Genomic DNA, 10,350 nt, shown 5'->3' with positions numbered 1-10,350 from the left:
ACAAGAAAATATTCAAATCTGAGTTCACAGCTCCCCTTCAGAACAGCATGCTTGATGCAACAAAATTTATGCTTTTTTATACTTGTTCTCTGGGTCTGCTTATATTTTCATTTCAGGACCATTGAGGTTTTGTGTGGTGATTTTAACAAGCCTGCTTTTCATTCTACATTGTGGTGATAGTTCTTTACATTTTGCAACAAGAAACAAAAAGTCTCACCAGCAGTTCTATTAATAAAAATCCTTATAAGTAGTACAGCTGATCTGATAGCTTCACTAAGATTAAGGAAGCAAGCCAGCCTTCCAAACAAGATTTGGAAGGAAGCCTATAAATAGTCTGAATATTCATCCATTCAGCTGCTCCCCTTCTCCCTCCCTGCAAGTCCATCCCATGGTGTTGTCCTGTGCCCATACCAGGCATGATGCTTTCAAATATTTTTGGTTATTTCTCACTCTCAGACTCCTCAGCCACATCCCAGCTAATCTTCCTGCATAGGAGTTGTTCTTGGAAGTGTCTGACCTAGAGGAGCACAGCAGGGAAATGTGCAGAGAGCTGATGACAGTGCATTGCCTCAGACAAAAGCCAGTCCTGTTCTGAAATCTTCTGTGTTGAAAAAACAAAGATTATTTCCAGTGTGCCCACTTATCCCAGGCCCTGAAGCAATTCCTGGTTGTATCAAAATATCCCTTTGTCTCAGAATAGGGGCAAAAATGCAAAAGGTTTTAATCTGCATGATCTCAACTGAATAATGACAAAGAAAAATCCTTACTGAAAGCAGTCTAGCACTACAGTCACAGAGCTGCTACTTATTTGGGTTTTGTATGATTTCAATGATAAACTAACTTCATGAAGAAAATAATCTCAAAGTATGAGTATAGCAATCAGATATCATGATGAAAATATTCATAAACTGTTAAGACATCAAAGGATTTATCTCAGCTTCACGGGATTCCCCAATTCCCCAAACAATCAACACAAAATTCTAATAATAAAAAGAAAAAAATAATTATGATTTGGCTCATTTAAATTTATATTTGACTGCTATGCACCTATAATATTTTTCTCCTTTTTCGTCTTGTGAATTTAATTGCTTCACTTATGCAAGGCTTATGTTAGGACTTGCAGTTGGTTGGGTGAAAATACCTACATGAGGGCACAAGATAACAGCCTGAGGAACAGAGAATGCTGGCATAAATTAAGTTACACTTAGGCAGCTCTAATTTAAAGGCTCTCTGAGCCCAAGATGTATAATCCCTTTTGAATGAATCAAAGTCTCATCTGGAGGAATCCAGGAAACCACTCTAAGTACAGTGTCCAGAGAAGGCCTTGCTGAAATTAGCAGAAAGCTATTTCTGTCACAGGGAAAAGTAAGAGACAGCTTTTTGTGGTTCACTAAAATACCTCTAAATCTATTTCTCTTTGGCATTGAGAGTAGTGCAAAAGAAGACAGGTTTTTTTTTTTTTGTTTTTTTTTTTTTTTTTTTTTTTTAGATAAGAATCAGTGATTTAACTCTCTAAAGGAACAACTTTCTGCCCCACAGGAAGAGATTCCCCCCTCTCCCCAACCCCTCAAGACTCCTTCTGTTGGCATTAGCCTCAATCAGTACAGTACAGTCACCTGTTTTATGAATTATATAGTTCCCAGCAGGAAATAATGGGAAATGGAAAACTTTCTCAGAAAAAAAAAAGGAGGATAACAACTCAGCTTTTTCAGGAACAGTGATGAAATTTGTAATAAAGACCAGCTGCCAGTGAATTATTTTATTATCAGACAGACCAATTGAATGCACCTCAAGTTCCACACACGTTGTTATTTATATCCACAGCCTGTCAGTGCATGGCTAATTCCCACTGAGAGGGGAGCATGATTTACTGGTGGCTGTGCACAGCTGCAGAGCCAGGATTGGAAAGTGTTGACTCTCCCATGACTTTAACAATCCCTCCACTGAAGGACTCTGCAGGCTTGAAGGCCAGACACACACAAAGCAGTAACATCAGGACAGCAGTTCCCCAAACTCACAGGAGCAGTTGTAGGTGTGCAGCAATGAAGGAGAGCTAAAAACCACTGGAATATTTGTTCAGGATAGTCTTACACTGTGCTGCTGGAAGAGCAGTAGTAGCCTGGCATGATGGCATCAAATGAGAAAGATTTATTTAGGCAGGCTAGGAGGGCAGAATCCGGCCCACAGAGGGATGCAAGCAAAAATATTACAAGCAAAAATATATCAATGGTGTCATGATTTCATGTATAACCAAAAGGAAATTTAGTGTCTGTAGAGCCATAGAAAAACTTTGTAGAGAGTGTGTGAGTCAGTGCTGCAAACCACCAATTGAGATCCAAGATACAGCAAAAACAATCCAAGAGAGTCAGTCTGAACTAATTGCTGGGGTGCACAGAAGCTGGGCCAGCTGTGCTGTTTGCTAACTGTAAGACACAATAGCTGGCTGATTATTCAGCTTGTTTGTGCAAATATGATGAACTGTTTTAAAATAAAAATAAGACAGCATTTTTACTACGTAAATCCAAGAACAAGGCAACCCAGGGCACTTTTCCATATGCAAGATGCTACTCAAAAGCAAAAGCAAGCCAGCAGGAAAAGGGAAATCAAGGAAACTCTGCAATATGAAGTACCTATGACGAGTGACTCTTTAGAGGGCTGTTGGCACTTGTTGTCACGGGTGATATCAATTTCCATGGACTCTTGCTAGGACAGTAAATTAGAGCAGTTTCAACACAAGAAAGCCAGGTTTTGAAGCAACCTCCCAGTGGAACAAGTAACCTAATTAGTTTAAAGATGAAGCCTGGTAGAGTCATGAATGGTATAGGCCACAAGCTCCCACAAGGACCTGGATTTAACCACACAAGAATCCCTGTTTGGTCCTGCATTGCTAAGTGAGAGGAGACTAATGTCTTATGTGCCTGTAGGTACTTTGGGGGTTACTCTAGCCTTGCACAGAAGTCACAGAACAGTAACAATACAGGTTTACACCAGGCTGGCTGAGTGGCAAGGCCCTTCTGGGGAGCTGGGCAAGGATGGTTCTGAACTGGAAAAAATGACTTATCTTTCCAATGGTCTTTAAGCTCCTACTGTGTAGGCCTCTGAAGCACTTTTAAGCCATAAACCATCTGCAAATCAACAGTTTCTCAGTAGTAATACTAAATATGCACATTAAGGTCCCATTTCTGCAAATTTTATAAATCCTTGGGAGATGTATTATGATCTATCTAAACAGCAGTGCCACAGCCAACAAGGTATTAGATACCCTCATATCATAAACAACTTACTGACTTAGTAGAATTGATCAGGTTTATCAACCACAAAAATTATCCTTAACATCAACCTGTACAGAAAATACGATCAATGAAACTTTACTAGAAGTGTGACCTACTAAAGACTCTCTCTTTCAAGTCATATCCACTTCCAAATGTTTATCAGTCATGGGAAGAAAACCACTAGCATCTCTAGACACTGATATAGTCAAGCTTTTTGCAGGCTATTCAAAACCTGGGTCACGGCTTTGTTGTTTGTTAGAATTCCCACTCTGAATCATGTTTTTATATTGACTAGTCATATAAAACAACACCTCTTTCTAGTGTCCTACAACCTCATCTCTGCAGGGCAGTGACATTTCAGACAGAGCTCTGCAAATGGACCCTGTAGGAAGCACAGCAGATAGTTCACTTGATTTGTTAATCCTACCACTTGCTGTTAGGTGCCAAATACATCTTAAGCAGCGTGGGTCAAGATTTTCTGATTGACAGGCTGACATAATCAGAAACTCCAAATACAGAACGAACCTCAATCATAATAAGCTCAACAAAATGTTATAATCCGGCCCCAAGAGCTTGATCTCAGTAATTTATATGTACATCCCTTTACACTTAGTCACCTTAAATAAGAAGTAATTCTTTTAATGTTTCACATACTGAGGGAAAGTATGAGAAAGCTCAAGTATACTTCCTTTCCTGTCCTAGGGGACTCCAGATGCTATTTATGAATGTGAATTTATGTGGTACTTCTGTTCTGTAAGTGCTATGACCCATTCATGGTTTACTGTCGGTGACCCTACTGTGCTGCACATAATTCTGACTGTAAGATATTAACATAGCACTTTGAAGGTTAAGGACATTCTCAAGCAGCATCAAACTTTTCACCATGTTAGAGACTTTTGTTCATGTTAGGAGATATTTGATTCCCTGTAAAGAAGGAAATAATCAGCACAGATTAATCTTTTAGGCATTCATGTAATTTTACCTTCATTAATTCTTGACTTCCCACTAACCTGGAAAAGCTGAAGTGGGGGGTCCACAGAGGGGTGGAAATACAGCTGGGAGAACAATGCCTGGAATTGCTTTAGCTGGCATGCAATTCCCAAAACACCACACCACTGTTTCTGCACTCAAATTCTTACGACTACAAAAACAGTGGGGAAACCATGTTACTGTGTGAAAAAAAAGCTGCTTTTGATAGAAGGGGGTAAAGTTGCATAATGAAAAGACATATTTGGGCCTGAACAAATTCACCATTTTGCCCAGTGGGAGAAGTGCAGTCATTTACATTGTGAATAGGAGGGTTGGCTGACAGAAAAAGGTTTTCACATCCTTGCAAGAGTGTCAGTTTCCATTAAGTGAAAACGGGTACTCTTCTATAGCTCTCTTTTCAATACTCTTGATCACCCTCCGTCCAGAGACCAGAAATGCCAAGGTCAAGAACAAGCCCCCAGTTTCAGAGTCAAAAGTTCAAAATGACCTTTTGCAAAAATAGAAATCCTTTCACTAGTCCCTCTGGGCCTCCTGGACTTACACTGCTTTTTCACAAGGAACCACTTGGTAACACTTCAACTTAACAGGCTAAGTTACAGCTCTGTTAAATCAAATATTACAGGTAGAAATGCTTTTCTTTCCACTAACACTCCTAAATCTTCAAAAATTAAACCAGGAGACAGCTAAATCAAGAATGTTTGACTACATAATTTTTTAAATTTAGTTTGCAGAAAATTAATTTGCATGCATTAATAGTAACCTAAAACATTCTGCATTAATTGGGACCTGCTTAGAAGGCAGCTGACATTCCAAAGGTGCACATCTGTCACTTGCACAAAGAGGTCCTGCTCAAAGAATCACAGAAAGGTTTGGGTTGGAAGATACCTGAAGGATCATCTCGTTCCAAACAACCCTCTGCCATGGGCAGGGACATCTCCCACTAGACCAGCTTGTTCATGATTAACACTCTATGTTACAGTAGTAATATTCATCATAATCCAAATTCCCTCAACATAACTCCATAGAAGACTATGGGTGAGATTTTAAATCATCTCAGATTAGGTCTCCTCATCAGTCCTTCCTGTAGGAAACACCTGTACACCTACTTGAGCATAATAAACTATTTTGAGAACACTACTGCTAAATTGTTTGTTCCCTGCAGTGGAATGAGCTAGTAATTCATTTTTCCTTATCCAAAGCTCAGCTCACTAATACCTCAATTATTTTCCTTTTCCTTTATTTCATGTAAAAGAGTGAATTAGCCAGGGTCAGTAGGATGTGTCATGTCCATGGCAGGGGGGTTGGAACAAGATGAATTTAAGGCCCCTTCCAACCTAACCCACTTCATCCTTCTCTTATATATAGTCCACCTATTATTTTTCAGGGTGATTTTGCTGATATTCCACTCTTACCCTGCCTTTAGCAGAGACTGCCAGGCTTCTTGCTCAGTCCCAAGAATGCTGTTTAGTCTGTCAGCTCAGGATGCTTGTGCATGTTTCTGTTATAAGCTTTTTTTTGCAATGCCACTTCAGTTCTCTTGTAGAAAATTTGCTGGATTTAGTGAGACAATAATGTTTTCTCCATTACTGCTTTTGTCATCAAATCTACCACTGAAAGAAAAACACAAACACATCTAGTAAAGAGGTGCAGAGTCAAATTAGGAGGAGGCTTTGTTCTTTGTTAACAGTTTAAAGTCCCCCTTTATCCCTCTCATGTCTGGCTCAAGCAAAGAGGGAAAAGAGTACCCCAAGAGGCCTGGGACTTGCTGCAGCTTTGTTCCATCTCCCCTCCCAGCTGCAGGTGGAGATGGGGCTGAGGAGAAGCCGGCTGCTGGGAAAGCTCCTCTACTCCTTTTTCAGAAAATGCAGAACACTGAGCAATATATAGGTACTGAATGCAGTTCAGAGCCTTGTCCATCCCAGGGACCTGAAGAAGCAGTTGAAACTCCCTGCTTTTCCAAATGCTGTGTCTTTGCCTGAATCCTTCTTTAGGAATCAATTTACAGTGCTGAATCTTATTTCCTCTTCAGGAATAAGAAGCATGGCAGATACTGCCACCACGTGTTGCCATTTCTCCATTTGAATAGCAGGTTTTTCCACAGCTAGGGATGAACACAGCTCAAAGTTTCATAAAGATGTATCTTTCTTAAGCTATTTGGGAAGAAGGGGGATGGCCATATAGTTTTATCTTCTCTGGTAGGTTAGAATTCTCATGCTTTTACTCACCTTTCAGCACTTTTCCATATTTGTCATCTCTGAAAATCCCATCCCTCCCAAATTAATGCTGATCACCTTTCCATGGAGGGGGAGAAGGGTGAGATAAGTGACAGCCCAAGTGAAAAGTTTGGATCCTGAGAATTACAAGAATGCTTCCACAGAAATACCCCAACATACCTGATGGCCACTCCAGTGTCCCCTGCCATAAGGAAACAATATTTTACCCTGGGAAAGAAAGTTCAGTTCTGGCTGTTCTGAGCTCTGGGGAATGCTGGCTCTAACTGGTTCAGCCCTCTGTGTCCAAATGTGTGTGTGGTTTTAACAGATTTAGATTGAGCTGCTCCTGCTCAAGAGGCAATATTCCATTTACATCCCAGCTATAAAGTTTTGGCAGTGGTCTCCTTCGTTTGTAACAGGGACTAGGGCAGATATTCTTCTCCCTAATGGGGAAAGGTCAATATTTTTTATACTAGTTTTGTGATTTTTTTTGTTTTTTTAGTATTGCAAAGAAAGCACTTTAAATCTTTGTTGCCTGAATGAATTAGGGAATAATACTGGACCACCCTACAAGCAGAGCTGAATGGTTGTAATTTTGCAGTATTTCCCCTCAAGCAGTCTCTCTGGAAAATGTGTCAGTGATAATAGATCATTCTTGTTTCAAGTAATTGATAGCAAATTTCCAAGTCTCTCAGCATATACAGCATGAACCCAGCTGGAGCTCCCCAAATCACCTTGCAAGTCACTGTAAAGGCCAGAAACACAGTGGCAGTGCAGGATCACAGAACTCTATAAACTTTTGCTGCTAACTGCATTCCAGAAGAGACAGAATGGATACAAATACCTCCAGAAATGACAATAAAAATAACTGAAAACGATAATGAAAATTTACCAGTTTAGAAACAAATGTGGCTTGCCTGCCTTTAGCAGCCAGAGGGGGAAAAAGTTATTTGCACATCATTAAGGATTTTCTGCAGGAAGTATCATTTGTGGTCAGTGAAAGTTTTAACAGCAGGATCTGTCTTCAACTATTTCCAGGGAATGAGGAAGGAAACTCTTCCCCAAGCAGATCTCGCTCCTGGATAGACTGAAACAGAATACCTCAGGAAATCCATTGTGACTTCTCACAGAATTCCTTGAAGGATGACCCATTTCTGGGAACAGACTCATAATTACTGGGCTTTCTTAGCAAGAACAGAATAATTTCTTCAGCATTCACTTCCTTTGCCTATCCAAAGGATAACTACAGAAACTGGGGAGCACCTTTTCTCAGGAGGTGTGCTCTCCCTTCAGCATTCATATCCAAGAGGCTCTTGCTGGTGCTCATTTTAGCCAAAGTCTATCCTGAGAGAATATTGAACAGTCCTAGGAGAAGTGGCCTTTTCTGTTTAGAGGGAGGTGGCCTGAATTCACAGAAACATTTCTGCAGCATTCTTGTGGAGGCCTTGAGGAGCTACACACAGCACATAGTCTGACATGGCCCTGAAAAGCATCCATATTACCTTCTCAATGGAAGAATCTAGCACAGCTAAACTGGGATAAAAATTCTGCAAAGTTGTACTAACAGAGCTTTATTCCTTGGGTGAGAACTGCTGAGAAAGGGGACACCTTTTCTATTTAAAAACGTTGTTACACATCTAACCCAAACTCACAAAAACATTAATAAAACCAAACCCAATCACATTACCTACTCACTTCTTCCACTCTGTTTTTACCTGTTTCTTCTTGTTATGCCAAGGATATTGTTTTCTATTGCTCTAACTCAGATGTGTCCAACTTCCAGATTGTTATTGCTTTTCAGCACAATTCTCAGCCTGCAACTTGGCAAGGAGAGCTTCTTACCAAGTTCCCTTGAAAAGTTTACAAGGCCCACACACTTCCCTAGTCAGTACCCCAAATCCCTGCTTATTGCAGAAACTCTCCCTCACTACATGCAAACAGGAATTCACCAGGATGAACCAGCCCAGAGCATTCCCTGTGCAAGCCATGTATTCTCTCCTACCATCTCAGTGTATGACAAGGTCATTCTGTCAGTCCTCAGACACTGGACAGAGAGAAATATAATGCTGCCAGAAAATCATAATGTAGCACTGCACCAGGACAGATTCACATCAGCAACATAACAACTTACATTGTTCAGTTACAGTGATGAACTGTAGAGAGAGAGGAAAAAAAACCAAACCATTGACCACATCAAATGATTTTGACAATCCCAAGACCAGTTTTTGCCAAGGTCTTCTTCAGAGGCCATCGAGAACTTGCAGTTTTTACCAGCAATCCAACAGTGCCCACTACAAAACACTTGCTCTTTTAGCCAAGCTCTTACCCATGCAGGAATAAACAATAGATTTCCTTTGTGGCTCCACATGCCACAGTTCCACAAAAACCCCCCAGAGATTGGCTCTCCTGCATTTACTTCATGTGGAACACAGATGATCACAAATAATCATCAGCTTATTTTAACACCAGCAATTCTTGCTTACTGGCCAGTTACTTTATGTCAGTAACATACTTGGCAAAAGAGGGGTGTACTCTAGAATTGCTATAGACATGAGTCTATTTCCTATTTAATTGTTTTCCCTTTAAAGTACTGGTTCTATGTTATCTAGTCTCTAATTACAAGGTGACACTCCCACATTGAAGATATTTGCTGTCTCACCTGCACGTTGTATTTTGGAAGTTTGGGGGAATGACCAAGTCTCAAAACAGACTGCTTTGCATTTTGGTTACACCCTGGACAATTCCAACATGCACATCCTCAGTCCCACCCCAGTGTCTGCTACAGAGCAGGATTAGGAAAAGCTACCAACCTTCAGACAATGGAGGAAACGTCGCCTTTGTAGAGGTTTACCTGGAATTACCAGCATTTCACCATCTTGAGCTTGTCTTGGAAAGCTTCTAGTCAACTCCACACAACCTCAAAACTGAGGTGTCTGCAGCAGTGAGTCTTAGGAGCACCCCCTGAAATATTCCACCTACACAAACAGAAGATTCTGTGCTCCAATCCACCTTTCACAGGTCAAGACACCATTCTGTTTGCATCAATTTGCTCATGAAAACTGGATTCCAGTCCTGGCATTTCCTGCCTTTTACAGAAGCTGTGCAAGAAGATAAGGATGTTCTGAGTCAGCACACAGCACAGTGGCTGGCAGCAGCACATACAAGATGAGGGGAGTGTTTGTCTTTGGGAATACATTATACTGTAGTGTAAGTGCATTCATTATCAAATTTAAGGCTTTCCTTTGTGAAAGACATCATTGTCAAGTCTCACGTGCTTTTGGGCTGCATCTCTGTCAGACTGTACTGCTGCATTAATGCCAAGTCATAGCCAATTAGCATTTTAAAAACACCTTCATTTTACACACAACCTTTTTGACCGTGGCAAGCTCAACAAAACCTCTCTAGCAGAAGGGGCTGTAAAGCAGCATGAACTTCAAAACATCCCCACAGACTTACCCTGAGCTCTGCCCTGCCAAAGAGCCTCCTCTGCAGGGTAAAAGTGAAAGATCAATTACAGACAATTACAGCTATGCCAGTCAGAGGCATAATTTCAGATATGTCAGGGACAAGCACACTGGTTGCCTGTACTGGTTCCAGCAGACTGATTAGCTCTAAGCCTGGCTGGCCTGGGAGCCAGAAAGTGTGGCAAGGTAGGGCAATTCACACTAACTACAGAAAGAAAAAAGCTACCACAGATGTGCTGATTAATGCAAGTTTTGAAGTAGTTTTGAGTAGCTGAAAGAATCAAATCAGAGACATTGAGCCTGCCTCCGTATGGGAGGCTGAAAAGACTTGGTTCCAGAACACACTGAGGGGCACAAACAGCACTCACCAAAGCTGTGAGGAAGCCCAGGACAGACTCCAGATCAAACACC

General features: G+C 41.0%; 1 long non-coding RNA gene across 1 annotated transcript; it reads right to left on the bottom strand.

Moving 5' to 3' along the window:
• Positions 1-1,744: 1,744 nt before the first annotated feature.
• Positions 1,745-10,297, bottom strand: LOC135279006 (uncharacterized). The gene is made up of 2 exons (XR_010346375.1): positions 9,286-10,297; positions 1,745-5,872 (listed from the first exon to the last, which is right to left on the bottom strand). It is a non-coding gene; the product is annotated as an uncharacterized LOC135279006 (long non-coding RNA).
• Positions 10,298-10,350: the final 53 nt, after the last annotated feature.

This window comes from Passer domesticus, chromosome 11 (assembly GCF_036417665.1).
Source record: "Passer domesticus isolate bPasDom1 chromosome 11, bPasDom1.hap1, whole genome shotgun sequence".
NCBI classification, from domain to species: Eukaryota; Metazoa; Chordata; class Aves; order Passeriformes; family Passeridae; genus Passer; species Passer domesticus.
Note: the sequence above shows the minus strand (reverse complement) of the source record. Positions and strands in the feature narration are given on the sequence as shown.